Source organism: Ovis canadensis, chromosome 6, assembly GCF_042477335.2.
Source record: "Ovis canadensis isolate MfBH-ARS-UI-01 breed Bighorn chromosome 6, ARS-UI_OviCan_v2, whole genome shotgun sequence".
Taxonomy (NCBI): domain Eukaryota; kingdom Metazoa; phylum Chordata; class Mammalia; order Artiodactyla; family Bovidae; genus Ovis; species Ovis canadensis.
The window spans coordinates 31,257,610-31,285,476 of record NC_091250.1 but is presented as its reverse complement, the minus strand read 5'-3'; the positions used below and the strand labels follow the sequence as shown (position 1 = coordinate 31,285,476).

At 40.6% G+C, this 27,867-nt stretch overlaps 1 protein-coding gene and 1 pseudogene across 3 annotated transcripts in view; both read right to left on the bottom strand.

Annotated features, from left to right (window-relative positions):
• The window catches only part of ELOVL6 (ELOVL fatty acid elongase 6), a 138,974-nt gene that overhangs the window by 65,785 nt on the left and 45,322 nt on the right, over window positions 1-27,867 (bottom strand). The gene's annotated exons all lie outside the window — the stretch shown is intronic.
• On the bottom strand, window positions 20,552-20,912 carry LOC138442820 (large ribosomal subunit protein eL34-like; annotated as a pseudogene).

The following is a 27,867-nucleotide window of genomic DNA, read 5'->3' as shown; positions in this document are numbered from 1 at the left end:
TTTTCAATTCCTGGGATTACACTGAACCAGCACTTAGTAGCCTGAGTAGCTCATCAAAATCTCTGCCAGATGACCTGCATTCCTTTGGAAGTCAGACAGGTTTGAAAATGGTGAAACTTCCATGTGGGTAGCATTTCACATCAGATAATTGCTAATGATACCCATGGGGAGATGACCTCTTTTTATCAGCAATTTTGTTTTAATGGCTACTGTGTACGTGTCAGACAGAAGGAGTTGTGAAAGAGAAAATTCTATTAGACCTGTTGTAGAATGTTGTCTGTACATTTTCTGTCAACATCTTTTTTCCCTTTGCTACAAAAACCAACCAACCAACCAACCCAACTTTCACAAATTATGTGAGGGAGAAAAGGAAAAAAAGGAAACCTAAAAGGACTTCGGCTGATCTATCTGGTACATAGAAAGTCTCCACCTTCTAAGCCAAAGAGTGTGAAGCCCAGAAAGTATGCTGCTCAGTAGGGCCACATCTCCTTTAAGATTTTTCCTTTAGTTTGGCTGGTGATTCAAGTCACAAAAATAATTCAAGGTTCTGAAAGTAATTGTAGGACACACATGAATTGGAGACTAAAAATCAATGAACAGAAACCTCAATTAAATAGAGTCTGGAGACCTGAAGGGGAAAGTCCCATCCCGTGGCCATCTTCTCTTTGTTGCTTTAAGTCGTGTCTGCCTCTTTTGCAACCCCATGGTCTGTAGTCTGCCAGGCTCCTCTGTCCATGCAATTTCCAGGTGAGAATACTGGAGTGGGCTGCCATTTCCTTCTCCATGGGATCTTCCCTACCCAGGGATCAAACCTGCGTCTCCTGTATTGGCAGGCAGATTCTTTGCCGGTGAGCCTCCAGGGAAGCCCCTGTGACCATGGCAGAGACCAACAGGAAAAAGAACAACTTCTCTTTTTTCCTGGCAACAACACAGCCAATGAAAAGTCATGGATTCTGTTTATTATAGCCCTCTGTACTTCCTTATAAAAGCATTCTCCTTCCCTTGCATGAGGTTCACCATGGTTATAACACCCTAAACTGAAATTCTCTGCTGATCCCCAACAAATTCATCTTTGCTGGAGAAATATCTGGTCATCTATTTGTTTGATGTCAAACAAGACCCAGAGACTGAAGGAAATATACTGCTTTCTCCCCCGACAAGACATTCAGGGGATGTGTATCGTGGTTACAATTTGATGAGGGTATAAAAGGAGGTTTTCTGGTGAGGGATCCTGAAATTATGCACAGTCTAGCCAGGGCTGGACTGTCACTTTCTTGAGAGTTCCACCAAGACTTCAAGCATTCTTCTATATTAAAAATGATGGGAAATTTTCAGCAGTTTTTATCCTTAAGTAAATTGTATCTGGGAATTAACTCTGTGCCCAGAAATTCTGAGAAATAATTTTGTGAATAGTGGAGTATATCCATAATTAATACAAATGGTGAGTTTATGATGGCAAGACAAGCCATTACTAAAGAAAAGGGTGTTATTCTAATCTGTTTGACCCAGCACATATAGTGTGACTTCTGAGCTTTGAGTTGCAAACACCTCTGCTTGTCATTCTGCTTTCCCCTCACATGCTAATTTAAAGATCACAGGTTCTCTTTATTTAAGGTGAGAAAACCATTTTTTTTAAATCATTCTATTGTCAAAGTAGGTCATGATCAAAGTAGTTATATTAATACAATGGATTCAATGACATGGTCATATATTCCTTTCCAGGGAAGAGCACTCCTCTTAGGACAGACCTGTTGTAGAATGTTGTCTGTACATTTTCTGTCAACATCTTTTTTCCCTTTGCTACAAAAACAAACACACACAACTTGATAAACTGTTTTCTTGTTATTTTCTTTTTACAGTTGGAAATAAGATCTTTTGGGGAAAAATATTTTCAAAGCGTGTAAAATGCACACACACACAGCCCCCTAAAATATACCACCTCTCTAATACTTAAATTGGTAAGATACCAATTAATTACCTTTGTTTCCCTAGATATTTTCACCTGTTGATGAAAAATGCTGACATTTGTCCATCCATTCAAAATGTAATCATCTTTTTCATTTGCAGTGTGGTTAGTATGCCATTGAACGGTTTTTAAAAAATTGCTACGTAGGCACAAATTCTGCCTTTGACAGGAAAAAATGTGTTGGTGCTTTGAGGTGGACCCTTAAGGCTTTGGATGGATGGACAGAGGCAAGAGAACTTGGGTGCGAAGAAGCAGTGGTGTTTGGCATGAGCTAAGTGGAGTGCAGAAAGCTAGTTTGGAAATAAAGGGGAAAGTCAAAGTATTTAGAGTTCTGAAAACAGCAGAGCTAACCCTGCCTGTATCTTAGCTCAAAGTTACAATAGGTTTTAAGGCAGGTGGCCAGTAATTTGTTACCATTAATAGTTAAAGTACATTACCAAAATTTGTGGCTTAATTTTCTTTTCTTTCCTCCTTCTTAAAATATATTATGTGACTTGGATGCAAGAAGAAGGGGGGGAAGAATGATGGATAGTGATTCCAGGAAGAGAGAGATGGAGAATGCTGGTTTAAGTTGTGGAGAGCAATGAAAGACTTAGAGATGGGAGGGGGCAGAATAAAAAAGCCTTTGACTGTGTGGATCACAATAAACTGGAAAATTCTTAAAGAGATGGGAATACCAGACCATCTTACCTGACTCCTGAGAAACCTGTATGCCTGTCAAGAAGCAACAGTTAGAACTGGACATGGAACAACAGACTACTTCAAAATTGGGAAAGGAGTATATCAAGGCTGTATATTGTCACCCTGCCTATTCAACTTCTATACAGAGTACATCATGCAAAATGCCAGGCTGGATGAAGATCAAGCTGTAATCAAGATTGCTGGGAGAAATATCAATAACCACATATATGCAGATAACACTACCCTAAATGGCAGAAAGCAAAGAGGAACTAAACAGCCTGTTGATAAAGGTAAAAGGGGAGAGTGAAAAAAACTGGCTTAAAACTCAACATTCAAAAAACGAAGATCATGGCATCCAGTCCCATCACTTCATGGCAAATAGATGGGGAAACAACGGAAACATTAACAGACTATTTTCTTGGGCTCCAAAATCACTGATGGTAGTGACTGCAGCCATGAAATTCAAAGATGCTTGCTCCTTGGAAGAAAAGCTATGACAAACAAAAACAGCATATTAAAACACAGAGACATTACTCTGCCGACAAAGGCCCATCTAGTCAAACCTATGGTTTTTAACATAGTCGTGTATGGATGTGAGAGTTGGACCATAAAGAAGGCTGAGCACCAAAGAACTGATGCTTTCAAATTGTGGTGATGAAGAAGACTCTTGAGAGTCCCTTGGACTTTAAGGGGATCAAACCAGTCAATCCTAAAGGAAATCAACCCTGAATATTCACTGGAAGGACTGATGTTGAAGGTGAGACTCCAATACTCTGGCTACCTGATGCAAAGAGCTGACTCACTGGAAAAGACCCTGATGCTGCAGCTTGAGAAATGCAGCTTGAGGGAAAGCTTGAGGGCAGAAGGAGAAGGGGGCGATAGAGGATGAGATGGTTAGATGGCATCACTGACTCAATGAACATGAGTTTGAGCAAGCTCCAGGTGATGGTGAAAGACAGGGAAGCCTGGTATGCTGCAGTCCTTGGGGTTGCAAACAGTCAGACACGACATAGCGACTGAACAACTACAACAAAGAATTAAAGATATGCTCACAGAGAAACTTGGCATTAAATACATCTATTCTAGTGGGCAGATGTGGCTGAACTTTAATCCTAGTACTCTAAGTTAGTACATTCTGGCATATTCCCCACAACCTATATTGTCAGCATCTGTAGCTACAGGAGTTGCTGAAGCACATGTTTGAACTGAAGGATCTTTTTTAATGAATTATTCTTCTTCACAGGCATTATCAGATGGAACCTTCTTTAAATTATCACTTAAGAATGGATATCCTCCTGTTCTGAGAAAATTTTTGAAAATGGCTAGGCTAATCATGGCATTATTTCAGTCAAGCTGTGTCCTGAATTGTCACATAGAGTAAAGGTCAATTTTAATCCTAAAGTACTGCATCCTCGAGAGATATAAGAATATTTTTGTTTTGGAAGACATGGTTTAACCTAACAAATCAGAAAGAATTAATGTCAAAGTTAGCATCAAAGATTTTTGAGGACAGTAAATAAAAGAAAAAGACTTTGACAAAGTTTTATTTCCTTAAAAAGGGTAAACACATGCCAAAACCTCTGAACAACATGCTAGCCAAAAATGTATCAGTGGTTTTAATTAGACACATCTCCTCCCATCTTACAATGCTAACTTACAATGAGCTCTGCATTGACAAAACAATTTCTAGCTTCTGTTTTGTTTGCAAATATTGCTATCAATCATCCTGATTCTTTGCTAATGATTGTCACTTCAAGTTAGAATTTTCAAATAACTGTCTTTTATAATACATAAGCTACTGATACTAGTCATGGTAAAACGTTAAACTCTAGAGGCCATTACCAAAAAAACAAACAACAAAACACAGTACATTCCTAATAGGAGAGGCACCAAGCAGAAAGAGAATCCAGAAAGAAATTTCATCAACAATTCCGTTTCATTGTGCTAAAGCCCTTAGAGAAATGCCCTTTGTTCTAAGGAACAGAAAGCTTGCATCTTAATTTCCAACGAAGAAATGCTCACTTGTTGGTTATTTTAAAGTATAATAGTAAAGATAATACAGAAAGCATACCAGAATTCTGAAATGGCTATTAAACAGAAGCAGTTGAAGGACACTCCTGTGAACAGATTAAACTGTGCCTCTCACAGGCTTAAAACCTACCAAGTAATATAAATGAGGTCTTGATGACTTTTTTCCCCCTGAATATGAAATTTTCTTGGACCAGAAGTTGTACAATGTAGAATTATGGGCTTGTTTCAAGGCTGCAAGCTTAAAAAAAGATCTTGTCATCCACTTAAATGGCCAGCTGACTACAGAAATAAAAAACATCTAAAAAATAAAAATAAAATCAGAGTCAAACTAAAAATGTTTCCTGTTTGTCTTTATTCTGAAGAAGCCCTGAATGTTCTGTGGATAATAGGTTTATCTCACTGCTGAAGACTAAAACCAGAAATGAAAAAACGCTATGAAAAGCATATGATTGTTCACAATGGAATGGAAACTGGATTTCAGGTTTACAAGATTAAATCCAATTCAGACATAAAATGTTCCCAGATTTAAGTCAAAATGACAGCCACACAGATAACTATGTAAATAAGCATAAATGTACCCAAATGTGAGAGCATTTTCTCTACACTCAAGGAGGAACTGTTTGAACTGAAAGGTGATCCATTTCTGTTAACAATCTCCTTATATTTACAAAGAGTTTTAGTTGAAAGGACCTACTGTACAGCATAGGGAACTCTGCTCAATGCTCTGTGGCAGCCGGGATGGGAGGGGAGCGTGGGGAGAATGGATACATGTATATGTATGGCTGAATCCCTTTGCTGTTCACCTGAAACTATCACAACATTGCTAATCAACTGTATCCCAATACAAAATAACAAGTCAAAGAAAATTTTTTTTGTTGATATTCATTGCTTCAGGCAACTTTAAAGTTGGAAAATACTCTCAAGGAAAAAAAATTACGTTTTCATGTTAACTATTGGGTGATTAAATATATTTCTGGCTTAGGGAGAAAATAAGTCAGCAATAGTAAAGATTACTTCATGGTCTAACTCAGGGACACCTTTTCGTCACCAAATCATATTTACATAAGAAATGAAGACTGAGTAAAAATTAGCAAGGACAAGAAGCAATGACATACTAGTAAGGTTGCTGTAGTTGTTATTGTTTAGTCACTAAGTTGTGTCTGACTTTTGTGATCATGTGGACTGTAGCCCAACAGGCTCCTCTGTCCATGAGATTTCCCAGGCAAGAGTACTGGAGTGGGGTGTTACTTCTTTTTCCAGGGGATCTTCCTGACCCAGGGATTGAACCTGCATGTCCTATGTCTCCTGCATTGGCAGGCAAATTCTTTACCACTGAGTCACCAGGGAAGCCCATTAGCGAAGTTAACAGACATGTTTTACCCATGAGATACCACCCACTTATCCAAGCAAAGACTATCCAATTTCATTTTACTCTTGAAAATAATAAGAAGGCAAGATTTTAATTAGGCTATTCATACTGCTACTTCAAAATCTGAAAGCTCATTCAGGGACATAAGATAAGGCCCAAGGACAGTCGCTTTGAGAAGGCTGGTCATCAAGAAAACCTACCTTACAAATTGGATTGTATTACTTTCCTACTATTGGCAGTAACAAACTCCCACAAAGTTAGTGGGTTGAAACTGACGTGATTTATGATGTTATAGTTCTGAAGGTCAGAAGTCTCCAATGAGTCTCATGGGATTAAAATCAAGGTATTCCCAGGGCTGCATTCTTTCTGGAGGTTCTGGGGAAAATCTGCTCCTTTGCCTTTTTGAGTCTCCCCAGATATTCCAAACCACTCTCCTCACCTTAAATTCCTAAACTTATTCACACATGCAAAGTCTCTTTTTGACCTGTCAGGTAACATAGTCAACACTTCCAGGGATTAAGACATGGACCTCTTGGAGGGACTATTTTCATCTTACCACATGGTTTAGGCTGATTGACAGCAGAGTCTAAAGGCCCTCTTCTATTGTGACAGAGAGGAATCCCCTACAGAGGGCAAACTTTCAACTTTATTCTTGGTTTGCTAGATCCAAAAGCAGTCTCTTCAGCTCAAGAAAGCATTTTAGAATTCAACGGGCTGAGTCACACTGTTAAGGATTGTCCTGAAATGACTCATGAATATATAAATTCAAAAATTTACTTGAATTTGCATTAGTAACAAATGACTTATCATATACTATTAATACCATAAATGGGCAAGGCACCAATGATTAGGATTTCTAGTGAAACGTGCAGTCAGAAATTAGCATGTACTCAGTCTATCCCAAATGTCACAGGTTCTAAAGTGCCATCTTATACTATTTTTCAACAAGTTTATTTGGCTTGTGACCACCCTCTGAATTTCAATTTTAAAATATATGCTATAGGGACTTCCCTGGCGGTTCAGTGGTGAAGACTCTGTCCTCCCATTGCACGGAGCATAGGTTCAATCCCTAGTTGGAGAAGTAGGACCCCACATGCCACCTGGTGTGGCCAAAAAAGAAAAAGCAATTGAACTTGTTTCTACGGCATGTTAAACAATCTTGTGTTTAATATGTCATAGAAACACACACACTAAAGGCTCCATCAGGTGCATTTTCCTATCACAGCAATCCATTTATTCTAAACTTTAAAACCCTTAAATACCTAAGGAAGAGTCTTCATCTCGAGTGGCCTGATGAACAGCAGCATTTGACACAAATGGTAATCCCTTCTTTTCTGCGACACTTTTTTCACCTGATTTATGGTACACTATATTCTCTTGTCTCTTCTTCAATTTCACCACTGCTCCTTTTTCCATTCTCATTTGCTAGCTCCCTCTTCAGTTTCCTCAATCTTTCAAGTTTGAAGGGCTCCCAGGGTACAGTCTGTGGACCTCTTTTCTCTTCATCCGCACCAGTGGTTCTCAAAGGGGGTGATACCCTCCTGCAGAAGGTATTTCACAATGTCTGGAGATGTCCACACAGCTGGTGGAGGGCTGACTGCTGGCATCTGGTGTGTAGAGGGCCTGCTGGGTGCTGCACGGGACAGCTGTTCACAACAAGCACTATCCACACCTAAGATCAACAGTGCCAAGGCTGAGAAGAAAAATATAGAGAGTCCAGGAGCTGGTGAGGGACAGGGAAGCCTGGCGAGCTGCAGTCCATGGGTTTGCAAAGAGCTGGACACGCCTGAGTGACCGAACTGAACTGAAGAATAGAGAAGTTGAGACATGTAACAGTGTATGGCCAGATGGCATCCCTGACTCGATGGACGTGAGTCTGAGTGAACTCCAGGAGATGGTGATGGACAGGGAGGCCTGGCGTGCTGCGATTCATTGGGTGGCAGAAACAGACACGACTGAGTGACCGAACTGAACTGATCAGGACTTGCACCCCTAAATCTGATCTTAAATGTTCTTAGCCAATTTATTCTAAATCAAAGTATGACAGTTTGATAACAATAAAGGTTTCTGTGCTGCAACCTTTTTAAAATTAAGATAACTCTATTTTGTAAATCTCAGAACTATGTAAGTAGGTGCTATCATATTCCAAAGAATGCCAATTGTAATGAATAAAATGAACTGCACTGTTTTCTAAATCTTAGAAGAAATTATTATTTTCATTAGCCACACTCAGGCATTGGGTCTCCTGCATTTCTGCCATGTCGAGAGATACTGATCCTCCCCTGATGTTTGTGTACCAAGCTGAACGAGTCAAGCAGGAAGCTGCTCTCTATTACGTGTGTGTCTTCAATTTCTACAGGAGGAACCAGAATAAAACCTGCCAGAGAGTGGCCAATAACTGGTTTAGGAGCTTTTAATCTTTATATCTATGTTCATTGTTTCCCACAGAGACTTTCATTTTGTGAAACAAAAACCTTCAATTATAGGATCAAAGCTAGGAACAATGATAAAAATTTCTCTTGGGGAAAATGTTTAATAGAAAAATCTCCAGGTCTATCAAACATAGAAATGAAGAGCACAGCTCCCAACTCTCCAAAAAGTGAAAAGAGAATTTGTCTCATTGCTAAAGTTTCTTTTTACTACTAGGCTGTAAGACAAGAATAATTTCTACTTCAGTTGCATGGCAGGTGAATCCTGAGACATCACTAAGGTACAGCTGGGATTTATCAAGCATGTGTTCTGAGAAGAGAGATTCTTAAAATAGCAATATGCCCAGAGCACGCCTGTCTTCAATCAGACAATTTCAGAAGGAAGTAAAATTTCTTAAGGAGACACATGTGTATCTGACTCACGGTTTCTTTGAGGGCTGGAAGCTTGATGGGGCTTCCCATATTCCCAAGAGCATTCCCCTCGAGAACGTGCATTATGAGGGACAGAGTCCTTGACATTATTCACAGTGGCATGCCCATGCTGTGTCAAGAGGGCCGTCACTCTAAATAGGAAACCTCAGACTTCGCTTTTCTAATTTGTCAAGGCCAATTTAATAAGCAACAAGATTTGGGAGAAAGAATATTCTTTACTTAGCTATGTTTACACAAAGGGTCCATGCCCGCCCCCCCACAAAAAAAAGTTAAAAAATGATTTGGCAAGTGGTAATTCAAAATACACCCTTCAGTCTAAAGCATTTTTGAAACAATTTGAGAAATTCTAGATGCCTACCTGCTATGAGCATGCGTGTGCATGCAGTCATTAAGTCGTGTCCGACTCTGCGACCCCATGAACTAAGAACCATTTCCTTCTTCAGGGGATCTTCCAGACCCAGGGATTGAACCTGCATCTCTTGCACCTTCTGCACTGGCAGGAGGATTGTTTACCACCTGGGAAGCCTCACCTATGTGCTATAATGACATTTAAACACCAATAACATTTAACATCAACATTTCCATGGGTGTTTACTGAGCACCCACAGTAAATATCTATTACATGAATTTACTATTCCACAATAGAAACAAAATTGAACACTGGCCTAGAATGTATATTTGTGTACTGCTCCAGACCACTAAGATGGAATATTTGGTATAAGACCACTAAGATTCAACTTAGTAAGTAATAATAACTTGTTTCACCAAGCACTTACTATATTCCAAATTCTTAGTGTTCCAAGGACTTGTTATGCAAAATGTCTTATTTACAGTTCAGAGAACATGTCCATTTTGCAGATAAAAAAACCTAAAGAACAAGATTAAATAAATTGTACAAGAACCCAGAACTTTTCAGTGATGGTGCTGGGACTTAAACCAAGGCAGCTAAGTGTTAGCCCAGGGCCCTTAACCACTACATTGGGTTCCTATCCAAAATATTAGACTATTTCCTCATTGGTTCTTTCAAAGGTAGTGTATCATCACTTTTTCTAGTTCTCCATCACGCTACCATTCACAAATGTAAATAATCACTTACTCTTGAAAGCCACTTGTTCTTCAAAAAAAGTATTCAAGTCATATTAACAAGGCTATTAATTTCAATAGAGAGAAATAGCTTGAAGAAGATAAACTAAAGCAGTGTCCTTGCCCAAGAGGTCAAAGTCTCTGGAGAATGCATCTCAAAAAGCCAACGCATACTAGAAGCTGACTCTTTCAATCTGACGTTTGCCTCCTTTTTTCGTATGCTGACAGGCATATTCCCTGGATCACTTAATGGTTGGACATACTTTCGGATTTTACACAATTCTCCATGTGATTTCTTTGTAATCTGTGGCATAATAATTTTCTGCCTCTGTGTCCTCCTACTTAGAGTGATGTACTCTGTAGTTCTAGCTGTCCAAAAGGACACGCTGTATTCCTGTGTTTTGGATCTTAAAATCTAGTATTCAAAAAGTATTGAGGACACATGTCCAAGACTATATCTAAGGAAACATTAAATCATATAGATCTTACGGTCCCATGGTCCCACGGAAGATCCCATGTGCTACAAGTAAGACTTGGTACAAATACATGAGTAAATAAACAAATTTTTATAAAAGAAAAGAGGAATAAAGTATGTTAGGAGATTATACATATGGTGAAAGAAGAGAAAGTAAAAGCAGCGTGCAGGAAAAACAAGGCAGGAAATGAGGGGCAGACCACAGTTTAAACAGGGTGGCCAGGGCAGACACACTGAGAAGGTGAATTTGAGCAAAAACAGCATAGAAAGGAAGTGAACCACTCTGAGAAAAGCTGTGCAAGGCTGAGAAAAAATCCAGGGCAAGAACTGTCTTCCATGTTTACTTTTACCAGGTTCTGCCAATTTTGCCTTTGGAAATTTCAGTATAATGGGATATCCTTTGGGCATGAATCTCTAAGTGTGTATCTGAAAAAGTAATTCTGCTTGTTTCAGTAACTTTCTTGTAAATATAGCTATGTTTGCATAGTCATAAATATCATTCAGAAAGAATGAGCATAAAAGTATTTCGATTATGGTAAGAAAGTTATTAATTTATATAAGCAAATAATATTTATTTAGGGGATAATTATAATTGAAAATCTGAGTTCCTAAGAAATCCCCAAACTTTTGAGTTTCTGATTTCTTGTAAATTAAGGTAGTCCGTAGACAAAAGATTATGAGGTACCATGGTAGAATCTTAAATTAAGACAGATCTAAAGTAGCTTGACACTAGAGATGAATTTATTTAATCTTTCTCATAAAGAAGATGTATATTATTCTTTCAGGATTCCCTCCTGCAAACCCAAACCTGAATCTACAAAAGCAAGGGCTGGTTCTAAACAACAACAACAAAAAAATTGCCAAGATTATTCCCCAACTAGAGACAGAATTTGATTTTCTGTGAGCACGTTAATTCTGCTTCACTGGCAAAATGGCTTTAGGTCCAAGTAGCAAAAAAGCGGGTAATAATTCCTGACAAGGACAAGGAAATAAGTTTTTAGTTTTCTTCCTGAATCAACAGGGGGAGGGACAGGGCAGGGGGTTGTAGGACAGAAGTGACTTTTTAATGTATATTTTTCTAAATGTCCTTTAAGAAGCAAAGCCCAATGGTACTGTAGAAATAAAAACTTTAGAGAAAGAGTCAAATGAGTAAAATATGACTTTAAAACTAAAAAAAAAGGAAAAGTGAATTTCTTTTAAAATATACTATAGCAACTCTTTCCATTTTAAAAAAAATTCAGGCTTTTTATTCTAGAGCTAAATGAGTTACAGTTAGGTTTTAAATTTTCAACCAAGTAATAACACAATAGAACTATAACCTAATCCCAATTTTAGGAAGTCATCATAATACTTCAAATACAAGGGCTAGTTGTTTCTCTAAACGCCAAAAGCTAATAGCTTAAAAAAAAATTCTGTATTTGTCTAGTTCATCCTTTCTAATGTCACAAAAGATTATCTTCACATCCTTACAGAACTCAGATTGCTGCCTGCGAAATAAAAGGGTAAAACTATATTAATACATATATAAAGAAAAGAGTGGATAAAAGTTAATTTTCTTTATTTACTCTTTATTAAAAAGAAACATTGAGATGGTAGGCTTAGGGGTAACTTATTTTCTACTTGTGTTTTGCAAGATATATTTTAAAACAGGATATATTTTATAAGTTTTAATTTGAGTGAGATAAGAGAGCTAGAGATGGGAGAATTGAGGAAAACTGGCAAAAAGTGAAAGTCTTAAACAAAAAATGTCCAGTCCTAGTCTGAGTTGGAGGAAGGCCTGGCATTTCCAGTGATCGCAAACCAGTGGCTCAGTGTGGTCCCTTCGGCAGCTCAGGAGGCCTTTGGATCAAGTGTTTCTATGGAAGGCGAGGAATGGATTAGAAGCCAACTTTCTCCCACCTTCTAACTTGATCCCTGATAATATGGCAAGAGTTTAAGCAGATCTGAAGATGGGTGCTGGTCTTCTAACATGTATGTACAAGTGCACATTTTCTAACTATGCACCTTTTCCTGGCAAATCCTAAGTGTTTCTCAACGTGGTCCACTGACTACTTGCATCAGAGCCTCTGGGTGCTTGTTACCGTGGCAGATTCTCCCTTCCCAGACCTAGACCTGAATCTAGAGAGTTCTATGGTCCAAATGTCTGTGTTCCCTTTAAAATCGGTGCCGAAACCCTAACCTCCAGTGTGACAGTGGTAGGAGATGGGGCCTTTGGGAGACAGCAGAGATTGCCTGAATGGAATCGGTGTCTTTATAAAAGAAAGTTCCACACGAGGGTGGAGAGAGACGATGGCCATCTAAGGAGCAGGACCTTTCCAGATATGGAACCTGCCTGCCGCTGTCTTGATCGTGAACTTTTCAGTCTCCAGAACTGTGAGAACACTTTGTTGCTTAAGCAACTCAGTCTATGGTCCTGTGTTATAGCAGCCTGAACAGACTAAGAAAAAGTAACCCTAAAAGTCTGCACTTCAGTACACCTCTTATGAGACGTTTAGACTTGAACTTGATCGACCCACGTCAGGATCAAACAGCTTCCTGTCTTTGGCCAACACCATCCCTCCTGGTTCTTTGATTTCCTGCCCCAAATATAACACAACTGTAACGCACAGAAAAATCAGTTATATCCTACAATCAAATTCAAAAACTTCTAATACCCTATTTACCAAAAAAGAATAAAGAAAAGAAAAAAAAAATCAGTGCATTACAAAGAGCAAAGACTCTGACAAAAGAGAGGAAAACAAAAAGAAAGTTGTTGTTGAGTCGCTCAGTCATGTCCAACTCTTTGCGATCCCATGGATGGTAGCCCGCCAGGCTCCCTGGTCCAGGGGATTTCCTAGGCAAGAATACTGGAGTGGGTTGTCATTCCCTTCTCCAGAGGATCTTCCTGACCCAGGGACTGAACCCAGGTCTCCTGCCTTGGCGGGCAGATTCTTTACCACTGAGCCACCAGGAAGACCCAAAGGAGGAAGAGTGGCACACATCTCTTGTGCCCTGCACTGGCAATAGAGACAGGACACTGCCCTGCAGCTGCCCGCGGACTCTGAAGAAGAGAAGGTAAGTCTACATCTCGCTAAGCTTCTCATTTATGTGAGAATGTAACACACGCATTAGCCTCATTCTTTGCCCTTTAGACAGATAACTAACACATAGGAACTTTTCTTCATAGATAAGCCATGTCAGTTGAAAGATACACTTTTTAAGGAATTCCTTGGAGGAGGAGAATTTAGTCTAATAGCATAGATCAAAGACACTTACCTCCTAGTTAATATAAATTTATGAAGTCTTTTGGCTCACAGAACCAAATTTTGTTGAATTTGTACTGCTAAGAGTTTATCTGGGCCAAGAGTACGGAGAGTTCTGATTCATTCATTCTTTCATATTGCAATTCAATAAATATTTATTAAGTGCTGACTACATGCAAGGCATTGAGAAGAGTTGATTATGCTCAAGGCATTGAGAAGGGTTGACAAAACAGATATACTCCCTGATCCCTTGGAGACTTTAAAGCTTTGGGGGTGGGGGGGGGAATAGACAAGTGAACGGGAAAGTGGAGGAATAGATAATAAGGAAACACTCCAGTAATAGGTGAGGAGAAAATGGAACCCTCCTGCCACTGTTGGTGGGAAGGTAAATTGATACAGCCACTATGGAGAACAGTATGGAAATTTCTTAAAAACAAACAAACAAACAGAACTACCATATGACCCAGCAATCCCACAAATTGGCATATAACCTGAGAAAACCATAACTCAAAAAGACACACGTACCCCAATGTTTACTGAAGCACTATTTACAATAGCCAGAACATGGAAACAATCTGAATGCCCAAGAACAGATGAATAAAGAAGATGTGATACATATGTGCAATGGAGTATTGCTCAGCCATTAAAAGGAGTGAAACCGGGTCATCTGTAGAGATGTAGATGAACCTGGAGTCTGTCATACACAGTGAAGCAAGACAGAAAGAGAAAAACAAATATATTAATGCATATATATAGAATCTAGAAAAATCGTACAGATGAACCTATTAGAAGGTTAGGAATAAAGACATAGACATACAGAACAGACACGGGGAAGGGAAGGGTGGCATGAACTGTGAGATTAGGATTGACATATATATGCTGCTGCTGCTGCTGCTAAGTCACTTCAGTCGTGTCCAACTCTGTGTGACCCCACAGAGGGCAGCCCACCAGGCTCCCCCTGTCCCTGGGATTCTCCTAGCTAGTAGGAACCCTCTATATAGCACAGAAGCTCAGCCCCATGCTCTGTGATGACCTAGTTGGGTGGGTGCCATGGAAAGGAGGCTCAAGAGGAAGAGATACGTGTAGCTGATCCGTTTCATGCTAGAAACTAATACAACACTGTAAAGCAAATATACCCCAATTAAAAAAAGAATAAGGATGCTCTTATTTAACCCATATTTAGACCAAATGAGTGAGTGAGTGGGAACAGCATGGGCAGAGGGAGAAACCACATTCAAGCAACTATAAGAAATTTAGTGGGCTTGATCTTCAAATTCCAAGAGGTTTTGAGAGTTTTGAGCTGACAGCCCAAGAAATAGGTAGAAGCAAGAGTATGAGGGCTCTTATAGATTATGTTAAAATGTTTCTTTTTAATCCTAAGAGCAACAGGAAGCCACTGAAGACTTTAAATAAATGAAGTCAATATGCTTTTATTTGTGATATGTAAAGATTGCTCACTGATAAGATGAAGGCAGGACCTTGTCTAAGTCTTGAATGAGTGGCGCAGATTTTAGATAAGGGCAGGTCCTGGAGCTGAGGAAAAGGGAGGAGAGTGCAGTATGGTTTTAGGCAGTCTCCAGTTTGAACATTCCAAGCTGAGGAGTCATTTCATAGGAACAGATCGTAAACTTTAATAATGCTCAGTGTAAGGAAGGGTGTATGAGGTTAGTCAAGTGACTTCTGCAAATTATTTTCACTCTACCCATCCATGAGTATAGGGAACCCAGCAAAGTATATTATTTCCTCATGGTTTTGGTGCTTATCATGATCTTGGCTATACAATTATGCTCCTTCCTATAATGTGTCAAACAGTGGATGTGCAATGATGTCAGGACTAAGAAAACATTCACCCATTTTCCTAACCAACAAGGCAGAACTTTTAAAGTTCTAAGCTCATGAAGATCTAATGCATAAGTGACTGATTACCAAGATTTTGTTATGAATTTTATAGTCATGTCTCAAAAGTAAAATGTACCTTTTTAAAGTACAGGTTTATCTTGCTTTAAACAACAGATTCCCCAGAAAACTGTTTAATTGTACAATTGTTTAATTATATACAATTGTATAAATTATTTTAAACTATTTTGAGAAACTTTGGGGAGCTTCCCTACTGAAGAGGAAGTGAATGATTACTTGTAAAGATCAAATCTTGTTATTGTAGTATATATTTTTGCAAGTGAGGCACATCTATACTGGATTGCTCTAGCTTCTCGCCAGCTGAGAGGAGAGTGTCCCCAGTGTCATTTCCTGGAATGTCCCTAATCTCTCAAGAGATGCCCCACCACCAGGGCAAACATTACAGAGAGTGATGTGCTCTGCAGATGGCCTCTGACTGGAACCCTAGTTTCAGCAGGATGCATCCTTAGGGAGGTTGTCTGAGGATGGCGGTATGACTGAGCTGCTGATCACAATGCCTTTCTCCCTGGCTCCCTTCCAGCAAATGGTCTAGGGCTAGTCACGTGATGGAGTTCTGGCAATGACGCAGAAAGTAGAGGTAGCCACATGGGTTTCTTGCTTAAGCTGACATGCCCTTTCAGAGTTTTGCTGCTGTGCACTTCTTTCCTGCTCTGTCACAGAGCAGATGCCTGGTTGCAGCCACCATGTAGCCATAGGAGAGAAAGCTGGCAGCACAGAACGGTGAGATAAGCTTGGTTTTCAGATGGCATCACTGGGCTGCTTTACAACTCTGGATTTCTGTTGAATGAAACAAGGAAATCTCTATACTTAATTAAGGTTCTATTTGTTGATTTTTCTGTTAGTTTCCAACATACTCTTAATCAGCACCCTGAATTTCTATTCAAACTTCTCTTTGCTACTGATATATATGGAATTCTGTGGCGAGTTGATGACACTGGCTGGGAACAAGCAAGCCGTTACCTCCAAAACATAAATGTTTATATAGTGACATTTCTAGAGCCTCCCTATAGAAAAAAATGCTGGGCTACCTGATCTACTGTGTTGTTACCAAAAACCAGCAGGGAAACAAAACCCCCAAACTCTCTACATTCTGCCAAGGCATTTTGGCCACAGTTACCTTCACTTAGTTGAGCTTGATTGGTCAAGTATTAAAAATGACTGAGCTCTGAATGCTAAAGCAGAAAAGACACACTGGCCCAAGGATATAACTTTCTAAAAAATCAAGAACCAGATGCTTTATGGATAATTTGGGGCAAATTAAAGTTATGCAATAATAAGCACTGTGCAAACCAGCCAAAAGCATTAACCACCAGGGACTGGATGGTTCTCTTTGCACAAACATGAGCTAAAGTTCACAACAGCTACCGGCTATTGTGCAACCTGTCTGGCAGACTCCAGGATCTTCAGACTAGTTTATAAGCACATGACGATAAGTCTTTATAGGATACCAAACACAGTAAAGTCATCCTTATGCATGTATGTATTTATATTGGCACTTAAAAGGAATAAATGTTGGTAAGTACATATTTCTGTTCACGGAAATAATATGTGAGTTTAAACATCACAAGAGACTTCTCACTCCCACTCATATATAGAAGTTCCGGCTGCACTGTTTTTTAGTTTTCTTTGCACATAATAAAAATTTCAGTTAAGGGAGCTTCCTAAGCATTAATACTATACTATGTGTAGGGGCTGCACCTGGACATTGAACTCAAAATGATGGAACACAAAAAGTGTCTGCCACAGTGATTTTCAAATTCCTATAAGCCATCTGGAGCTATGCCCAGGAATTTGAATTTGCACAGAGAGAAACTGAGTTTCAGAGAGGTGAGACCAAGTGCTTATGTAATTAACAAGAAGAGTCATCTGGCCTGCTTAAATCTAGTTGTGTGGATTATTTCATTTGAACTGCTCAAATTGTTTATTAAACTGATTAGAACTGACCACGGGACTTTCAAATCCCCAGTTCATTTTATGACATAGAGGTCAACTTTTCTTTAAGAAATTAAATGGTTTTTTAGAAACAGGATGAGTATTTATAGAATGATCAGCAACAAATCCAAGTTACTACAGTGTACGTGAACTAGTAAAATATAAGCTCAAAGGCACTGGCTGATTTATTTTAAAATATTTGTTAAATACATATATTCATAGAACTATCTGGGGGAATCTGTTAAAAAACAAAAACAGAAATTCTGACTCTCTGGGTCCTATGGGGGAGAGGAGAGCCCAACAACATGAATGTTGACAATGGCTAAATGAATCTGACCCAGGAAGGCCTGTGGACCTCCCTTTGAGAAATGCTAATCTATATGCTTCTAGATGCTAGAGATGCAAAGCTCAGACTGTTCAGAGTAGTGAGAGGCAAAAAGAAACAACAATTTTCCAATGCCTTCAAAGTATTCCGAGAGGAGTGAAGGCATAAAACTGAGTGCACAAGTGAGACTAAGCTCCTTTGTGACATGAACTAGTTTTAAAAGAGTGGAACAGCAAAAGAATGGGAGGGAAGCGCTCCGGCAGAAAGAAGCACGGCAAGGACAAGCACTGGGTAAGGCTTCCTGGGAACTGAACGAGGAGTTTGGACTCACTGAGACACCCAAGGAGTCGGAAATGAGGTGGGAGAGTTGGGAAGTGGTGTCCCGAATGACTTTTCTATGTGGGACTTGTTTGAACTTTTGAAGGCACAGGAGGTAGCTGAGGGTTGAGGCATGAGGGGCAGAGTTAAATTCAATTTTTAGAAAGCTTGCAGGCCATAGTCACACAGAGGACACCTGGGAGGAATGCAATCTGATGGAGGCAGAGAGGCCAGGGAACTGCAGTTCTCAAGAGAAGCAGCCAGGACTGGTGAAGGCACGTGCATGCCATTTGGGAGATGGTAATGACCAACCTAGACAGCATATTCACAAGCAGAGACGTGACTTTGCCAACAAAGGTCCGTCTAGTCAAGGCTATGGTTTTTTCAGTGGTCATGTATGGATGTGAGAGTTGGACTGTGAAGAAAGCTGAGCACTGAAGAATTGATGCTTTTGAACTGTGGTGTTGCAGAAGACTCTTGAGAGTCCCTTGGACTGCAAGGAGATCCAACCAGTCCATTCTGAAGGAGATCAGCCCTGGGTGTTCTTTGGAAGGAATGATGCTAAAGCTGAAACTTCAGTACTTTGGCCACCTCATGCGAAGAGTTGACTCATTAGAAAAGACTCTGATGCTGGGAGGGATTGGGGGCAGGAGGAGAAGGGGACGACAGAGGATGAGATGGCTGGATGGCATCACTGACTGGATGGACGTGAGTCTGAGTGAACTCTGGGAGTTGGTGATGGACAGGGAGGCCTGGTGTGCTGCAATTCATGGGGTCGCAAAGAGTCTGACACGACTGAGTGACTGAACTGAACTGAACCCACAATAATCATTCCCTATGTGGACTGAAGTGAATTCAATAGGCGAGGAACAGATAGGTCTTAGCAACTAATATGGCTGTGCTCAGTCACTCGGTCATGTTCAACTCTTTGTAACCCCATGGACTGCAGCCTGCCATGGGATTTTACAGGCAAGAATACTGGAGTGGGTAGCCATTTCCTTTTCCAGGAGATCACTCCAGCCCAGGGATCGAACCTGTGTCTCTAGTGTCTCCTACACTGGCAGGTAAATTTTTTCTTACCACTAGTGCCACTTGGGAAGCCCTTAGCAACTAAGCTAACGTGGAGAGAAAGGCAAAAAGGAGAGGTTAGGTGATGGTTCTTAGGTTTCTGGTTTGTGTGACTTGGTAACTGGTGTTAGTTTTGTGGGTGGGGAGTAAAGAAGTCACATTTTAATATTTACTAATAAAGAGAGTTAATAAGATTGTGTGACTTGCTGGTAGAGATTAAGAGACCCATAGGGCGTGGGACTTAGAAATGTCGGGGTTGATCTGGTATCTATTTGGAAGCCATCCACGTCTGCGTGGTGATGGCTTAAGTCACAAACCTGGATGAGATCATCCAGGGGGAATGTCCTGAAAATCAAGGTAGAGCCTAACTGGGAGGGAGGGAGGGAGGGAGGCAGTGATAGTCTCTCAGTCATGTCCAACTCTTTGCGACTCTATGGACTGTACCCTGCCAGGCTCCTCTGTCCATGGATTCTCCAGGCAAGAGTACTGGAGTGGGTTGCCATTTCCTTCTCCAACTGGGAGGGAGGTATCACCATTTAAGGGGGAGGTGAAAAGAAACGAGTAGCAAAGAACAAGAGAGAATCAAAAGGTAAGAAGAAAACCTAGGAGTATCATGGAAAAAAGGTCACAGCAGAGAGGGTCAAGTGTCCCGGAGCAATCAAGACAGATAAGTGCTGATACAGAGTGTTCCAAAGGCTTGCCTCCTCTGTGCAAGGATCATTCATTTCTTCAAATACTTACTGAAGTCCCTGAGTACCAGATGCTGGAAAGATAAACCTCAAGGACAGCATCATCCTACTTTGAAAGCATAACAAAAGCACTTCGATTTCCTTACAAATGTTGCACTTTGTAGATGTGAATGGAAATTGGATTCGTATGCAAAGCACTGGGGGAAACTGCAGGTGGGCAGACAGCAAAAAGAGGTGAGGTGACCTGCTTCAGAAGGAAGGAGTCTGAGATGAAAGGGAGGACAGGAAGAAAAGGCACTGCAGCATCACCTCCTCATCCTGAGCTTTTCTCTGTTTAACCCTGACTTAACTCCATCTTAAGGATGTCTGCCTGGGGAGCAAAGTCCTCTGCTGAGAAGTCCTTATTTCCCAAAAGACTCTTTTGGTATTGCAAGAAGAATAAGATATGAAAGAGTTAAACTCACCAAATTTAACTGAAATGTTTCTGGACTACATTTTTGAAACCTCATCTCATAGTTATTTAGCACAGTGCCTTAGTTTCGTTCTGTTTTTTTTTTTTCTTTTAAAATAAAACAAGTCTTTCAGGTTTTTTAATTACCAAAAAACTTTTTTTAAAAAAACTTTCTGACTCTGTGGTTGTGCCTTCCATACTTTGACCAGGATTTTCTGTTCCTCAGTAAGGAGAGTGAGCCTGACCCAGTCACAGACCCATTTAGCACACATGGGCCCACCACAGGCCCTGCTGATATGTTTTTTCATTTTAGGTAACCTCTCAAGAACTTCAGGTCTCACAGCATGAACTTCTCAGCACACACCACATACAGATTTTGGTGCTTTCCCCAATCCTCTTGGTATAGAAGCAAGTGATTCTACTACCAGGGGTTCAATACTGCCTAGTTTTATTAGAGGTTGTATTTCAGGAGAGCCTGCAATGGTGCATCAAGCTTGGGACCATTATGCTGAATGCCTCTAAACACCATTCCTGGAAGAGCTTCCACTTTTTGAAATGACTCTGCAAATTTGACCTCTAAGCCTCTAAAACAAGTAGTCAGAAACCCTGTTTTTATACCTTTAGAAAATAAGAATGCATACCATCTGTACTTTAGCAAGAGTAAAGCCTGTGATTATTTCAGTAAAGGAAAACGTAGGAAGGAAGAAAAAGAGGTCTGAAAAACAAAAAACAAAAAACACCTTATCACAGAAACATCCAGTCTTCTGGGATTGTCATTGAAAGAGCTGTGGAAATCACATAAACTCAGAATTCTGCTCTTTGCTTCTTCTTGGCTGGAAGCCCGAGGACACAGGTCAAAGTTTGGTAGGGAAAATGGCACCTTTGGAAATTTTATAGTCTGGCCTTACATAACGGTCAAGAAATACAATAAAACTGGTTTCTTTGGTTTCCTTAGAAGACTGGAAATCAAGAGACCTTTGGGGTTAATATAAGTACATTTTAGTTTCTTCCAGCACTAGATTTCAGAGGTTCCTAACTCTGAGCTGGTATTAAATCTACCTTGGTTGAGTATAAACCTGGTACTGCCTGGCTGCCTTTAGTGATTTTGCACTTTATGGCTGCCTCCTCTTAAAAAGTGCACCATTGTGACTAATCTCTTGGGCAGTACGTTGGAAAGTGAAAGTGAAGTCGCTCAGTCGTGTCCAACTCTTTGCGACCCCATGGACTGTAAGCCTACAACACTCCTCCATCCATGGGATTTTCCAGGCAAGAGTACTGGAATGGGTTGCCATTGCCTTCTCCAGAGGATCTTCCCAACCCAGGGATCAAACCTGGGTCTCCCGCATTGTAGGCAGATGCTTTACCATCTGAGCCACCAGGGAAGTCCAGCAGAGGGCAAAGTCAATCTGAAATGGAGCAAACAAACTCACCTTCCACTCCCTGGCAAGGAGGACATTTTCACTGTTGATAATGAACCAAACTTGGGTCTACTTACCCATGCACAGTACAATGTACCAACACCAGGTTGTTGTGAAGAAAAGGGCAGTTTAGGTAAGGTACCAGACAAGGAGTCCAGGGCAGCCAGCGCTCAAAGAGCCTGAGCTCCCCGTGTGTTCCAGCAAAGCACTTCTAAAGGCAGGGTGAGAGAGGGGTGTCCCAGGGCAAGCGATCAGCTCAGGCACAATTCTCTGATTGGTGGATGGTGAGGTAATAGGGCGGCGTCACAGGACTTAATGAGTCTTAGGTGCCAGGAGGTCTTGGGGCTGCATGCTCATGGTCATTAAGTAGTTAATTGCTTTTACTTGGTGGTAATTTTAGCCTCTGATGTGCATCAGGTGGTATTATCTAACCACCTCTGAGAGGAGCTGAAGCAGAGGGTATGGGGGAGGAAGCCTGTCCCAAGAAGGCCCTACAAGGTCCTGCTTGATTACATGAAGAAACATTACCGTTGACCAGGTTTTACAAGTTATTTTGACTATACTGGAGTCACTTAAGCTGATGCTTCTAGTGCTGTGCTTAGTCGCTCAGTTGTGTCCGACTCTTTGCGACCCCATAGACTGTAGCCTGCCAGGCTCCTCTGTCCATGGGGATTCTCTAGGCAAGAGTACTGGAGTGGGCTGCCACGACCTCCTCCAGGGGAACTTCCCAACCCAGGGATCGAATCAGGGTCTCTGGCATTGCAGACAGATTCGTTACCAGCTGAACTACCAGGGAAGCCCATGCTTCTAGTAAGTCTATCTAAATTTAAAAGGTAAAAACTGAGAGTCACTATTAATTGGTTTATCTTACTTATTAATAGAATCTATTTTTTTAACCATATAATAATAAAGCGACCATAAATTCATCTGGCACTTTGCAATTCACAAAACACTTCTACTAACATTACATAGATTCCTCGGCAACCCACTCTGAGACAAAAACAAATTTGTGGAACTAACACAATTGGCAGTGGGCTCACACATGTCTGGAATTCCCAGGCAATCAGCTGCATGTGTTCCCCTTTTCATTCATTTCAAAATAATAAGATTTTCAGCTTCACTTATATATTATGGCAGGTTTTAATTGTATGTTATCACCTACCTTATTCCTATGAGACCAAATCATTTGCCTTTTACAGGTAAAAAAATGGAGGCTCTTAAAAAAAAAAAAGAAGTTACTAATAAATGACTAAGAAATAGAAGATCTATGATTAGAAAAAGTACAATTGTCTCCTCCATCCCACAGCTTCTGCCAAGTCATTATAAAAATGCGCAGGGAGGTTCTTATCCCTTGCTGCTGGGTTTCTCAAGAATGGTAACCCACTTTAGTAACACGGCATGCTCTGTAATTTACTACTGACAAAGCTACTACTAGAAGTTTACTAGTAACTTTTAATTTGGTAAAACATGACTAATAAAAAGCAACCCAACACTAACCTCTTCACTACCTCACAGTTGTAAAGCAAGCTAGTTTTATGTTTGTGGATTTGTGCTAATGATAATATATAATGATAATAAACAGATATACAGATCATTAATTTCACAAATATATACTGAACACCTATTCTCTGCCAGACCCTATGTGAAGTGCTGGATACACAGTAGTGAAAAAAGATGGGCACTGCATTCTGTTGAGTAGGGGAGAGACGTTAATCAACAGATAAACAAAAATAACCCAGTATCGTGCATTTTGAAAAAAAAATTAGAGTGCTAGGAGTTGCTTTTTTTTTTTTGGCCACACTTGGAGGCATGCAGGATCTTAGTTCACTGACCAGGGATAGAACTCATGTCTCCTGCAGTGGAAATGCAGTCTTAACCACTGGACTGCCAGAGAGGACCCACAAAAGATTACTGGGAAAGACAGTGTTTGAGGATGGGAAGCTCTTTTGTGGAGAATGAGAATATTTCAGTAGAGGTGGCGCATAAATTGAGATCACAAAAATGAGAAAGAGCTGGTCTTGAGAAGCATGGAAGAATATTCAAGGTAGAAAGAAACACATGCTGAAAAGTCTGAAAACTAGAGTTTCATTTGTGTAACGGACTCAGAAACGGTCATTGTGTGGGTAGGACCAGGCAGTGTTAGGGAAGGACTGAGATAAGGCTGGAGTCCTAAACTGCTTTGTGTGCTTAGTTGCTCAATACTGTCTCACTCTGAATGTCGCCTGTCAGGCTTCTCTGTCTTTTAACTGCCTCAAGGCATCGCCTACCCTACTGCTGCTGCTAAGTCGCTTCAGTCGTGTCTGACTCTGTGCAACCCCATAGACGGCAGCCCACCAGGCTCCCCTATCCCTGGGATTCTCCAGGCAAGAACACTGGAGTGGGTTGCCATTTCCTTCTCCAATGCATGAAAGTGAAAAGTGAAAGGGAAGTCGCTCAGTCGTGTCCGACTCTTAGCGACCCCATGGACTACAGCCTACCAGGCTCCTCCTACTCTTTTCCAGGCAAGAGGACTGGAGTGGGGTGCCACTGCCTTCTCCAGCCTACCCCACTACTTGCCTTCAATTGACTACACTTAACTGTCCTGTGACTTCCCAGGTGGTGCTAGTGGTAAAGAACCCAGCTGCCAAAGCAGGAGATGTAAGAGACGCGGGTTCAGTCCCTGGATGGGGAAGATCCCCTGGAGGAGGGAACGGCAACCGACTCCAGCATTCCTGCCTGGTGAATCCCATGGACGTAGGAGCCTGGCGGGCTACATCCACGGGGTTGCAAAGAGTTGGACATGACTGAAGCAACTATCACTTTGACTTTCAACTGCCTTGTAATCCAGAAACTATCCCTGATCAAGCAGATAAAGCTAAAAATATAATATTAAAAGACTACCTAGACCAAGGGGACACAAGGTTTCCTCTTTTTAATGAAGGTTTACATCAAGTTAAATCATTATAGATACCAATATAGAAACAAGAATGGACAGATACATATCTCTAGGTGTTCTAGAAGAAAAGTAGTATATCTCAAGGTGGGAGGACAGGGAGTCAGATTACAGGGATTTGCTCTTTTGTGTATATTTTTTAAATTAAGGAAATAAACAGCAAAATGAAAACGTTCTTTTTGCTTTTAGGAAAGGCTGTTTTTAAGAAGAATTTCAGCTAGCTACATTTTGGAAGCTTAAAGAAAAAACTCAAATTCAAGAATGTTCCCTGGACCTGAGCCTATGCATTTTTATTTAAATAAGAATTAAATGTGCATTTGTATCCCCTTAGGGCCCTGGAATGTCAATATTTTACTTTTCAGAGATGGGCAGACAGCATAGGTAATCATGGTGACCTCAGTAACACTTTCCCTTATTTAAATCAGTCTTCTTTCCAAAGCATTTTTGCTGTTAAAGATGACTGTCTTTTTTTTGGCTCACAGATATGTTTCTAGAGAACAGCCATGCACATAAAAATTCTTCCTTTTGCTCTGGTGGATCTGGACTTTTTCTTTTATATGTCTACTCTTTTATCTTTTTTTAGAGGCGATGTGGAAGCAAAGAAGAGAATGGCTGTATAGTTGACCCAACTCTTTCTCTTTTTCTTGTTCTTTCTTTCTTTTTGTTTTTTTTTTTGGCTGTGTCACTCAGCATGCAGGCTCTTAATTCCCCAACTGGGAACAGAACTCAAGTCTTTTGCAGTGGAAGTGCAGAGTCTTAACCACTGGACCACCACAGTTGGCCCAACTCTTTCTATTAAACAGTGTTTTAACTTGGAATTTTTAAGTGTAAGTGAACTACATCTTAAGTTTGTTTGTTTGTTTTCTTTTTCAGGTTAACTCTAGCCCCCTTCCTCTTTTTTCAGCAATAACAATCTCTAACAACTGCAACCATCTTACCATGGCTGAACTTTCATAGCAAAGAATCTCAGCTTTTCATTGGTTACAAACGGTTTTGTCACATGAAGTGACTGACAGGTTTCGTCCTGCCCCTTCCCTTCTCCGGCAGAACACCTTACCTAAATTGCCCTTAAATTAGTCACATTAAGCATCGCTGGGGAAGGTTCGGGATAGTTCTGTCACCCCCATGCGCTTGGTATCCCTCTGCTCCAAGCATATGTTAATTATCTGTGACTCCCCTAGTCCCGAGCTGCCATAGATAGGGCTGAACTCACTTGCTCTTTCACTCAGTGAAAGCTTCTCCTTTATTCCCCATGGCACTTTGGAGGTAGGGCTAGCACTGGTCTATAAGTCCCAAACTTGATTTTGCATTCCACAGAAAGGTGGAGAAGTTGGGTCTCCTCCCACTTTTTCTTTTTACAAGAAGATAAGACCAGAGGAAGCCTGTACTGTCTTTATTTCTGCAATTGCAATGATCAGCTGCTTTATGCTCCTCACTTCTAAGTTTTTGTGCACTCAAGTATCAAAGCAGGACTAATCTCAACCGCTTCCTCTGCTAAAGAGATTTGTTGATGCTGAGGGTCTAGTTCTTTTTAACGTTTTGGATCACTTTTTGCCTTCAGTTCTGAGCACTGTTTACTTGTAACCAAGAGACAATATTTTTGTGAATTTTTAAGATCAATGAATACTCAACATTTTGACAATATCTGAATGATAATAAGCATGTTCTTATTGTCCAAGGGCCTTCAGTGACTGCTTGTTAATTGCAACCAAGGATAATATATCTTAATGTTGAGGTCTTCAATAAGGGTCTTAGATTTAACAACACACAAACAATACCGTGCGTAAAGGGCACCTCTTGAATACAATAAAAACACCACAGTAAACTCTTCCAGGGGAGAGGGCAGTGGCACCCCACTCCAGTACTCTTGCCTGGAAAAGAGTAGGAGGAGCCTGGTAGGCTGCAGTCCATGGGGTGGCCAAGAGTCAGACACGACTGAGCGACTTCACTTTCACTTTTCACTTTCCTGCATTGGAGAAGGAAATGGCAACCCACTCCAGTGTTCTTGCCTGGAGAATCCCAGGGACGGGGAGCCTGGTGGGCTGCCATCTATGGGGTTGCACAGAGTCAGACACGACTGAAGCGACTTAGCAGCAGCAGCAGACTCTTCCAGAATGATTAGTTTTTCTAATGTTTCTTAGATAACCTTTAATTCTGATCTTAACAACCAACAGGTAAAGGGACATTTAACAACTTATTGAGGGCATAGTATATCAATACCCTGCTCTTGGCTCCAAGAAAAAGGCAGTCTTATGCTGTTTTTCTGCAAGTGGTTTGCTACCAGTTGAATAGCTTAAACTAAACAAAATATTGACTTATATTGTTACCCCAAATGTATAGACTATTAAAATGTTTGCTTTTTTAATGGCTCACAATGACTATTAAAATTTCTCATTCATTCATTCTCATACCTCTTTGTTCTGAAAACACTCAGTCCAGGGGGAAACTGACTCACCTTGAGGTATAAATGAATGAATGATAGTTCTCATGTTTAATTCTTGAAAGTTGCATGGTTCTAAGCCCTGGAGCACATTAGAATCATCTAGAGAGCTTTAAAAAATACAGTATTTGAGAACCGCCTCCTAGAGGATCTGATCTATCTAGGGGTAAGAGACATTGGTATCTTTTAAAAGCTTCCCAGGTAACTAATATTCAGCTCCAGCACATCTGAAGGATACTCACAATGTACCTGAGGAATACAACAGAAACAGCATTTCCTGAGGCCACCTACTCAGAAAAGGGTCTATCAGATGACCCACAAGGAGGGCAGCAGCAGAAGTGGGAAGTCTGAAGGGGACTGATAATTAACCACATGGAGGGGAGTGGTCCTTATCTGGAGAGTCACTATGATTCTTGCAGAAATATTCAAATTCTACTAGTATGAATTCGTGTTTTATTAATCTAAGAGAACCTTGTGATGCTTTGGAATTTCAGGTAAAATGTTTACAAATATGAGAAAGTCAGCTGGTGTGAGAGACTATACAATAAAGCAGAATGACTACCATATAGATAGCTTAGCCCCACTGTAGTAGCTTCACTTTGCATCTTTCCTGTAAGCTGGTCCTGAGCTTCTGATCATATTCCTTTTGTCCACTTCTGAACTTGCAGA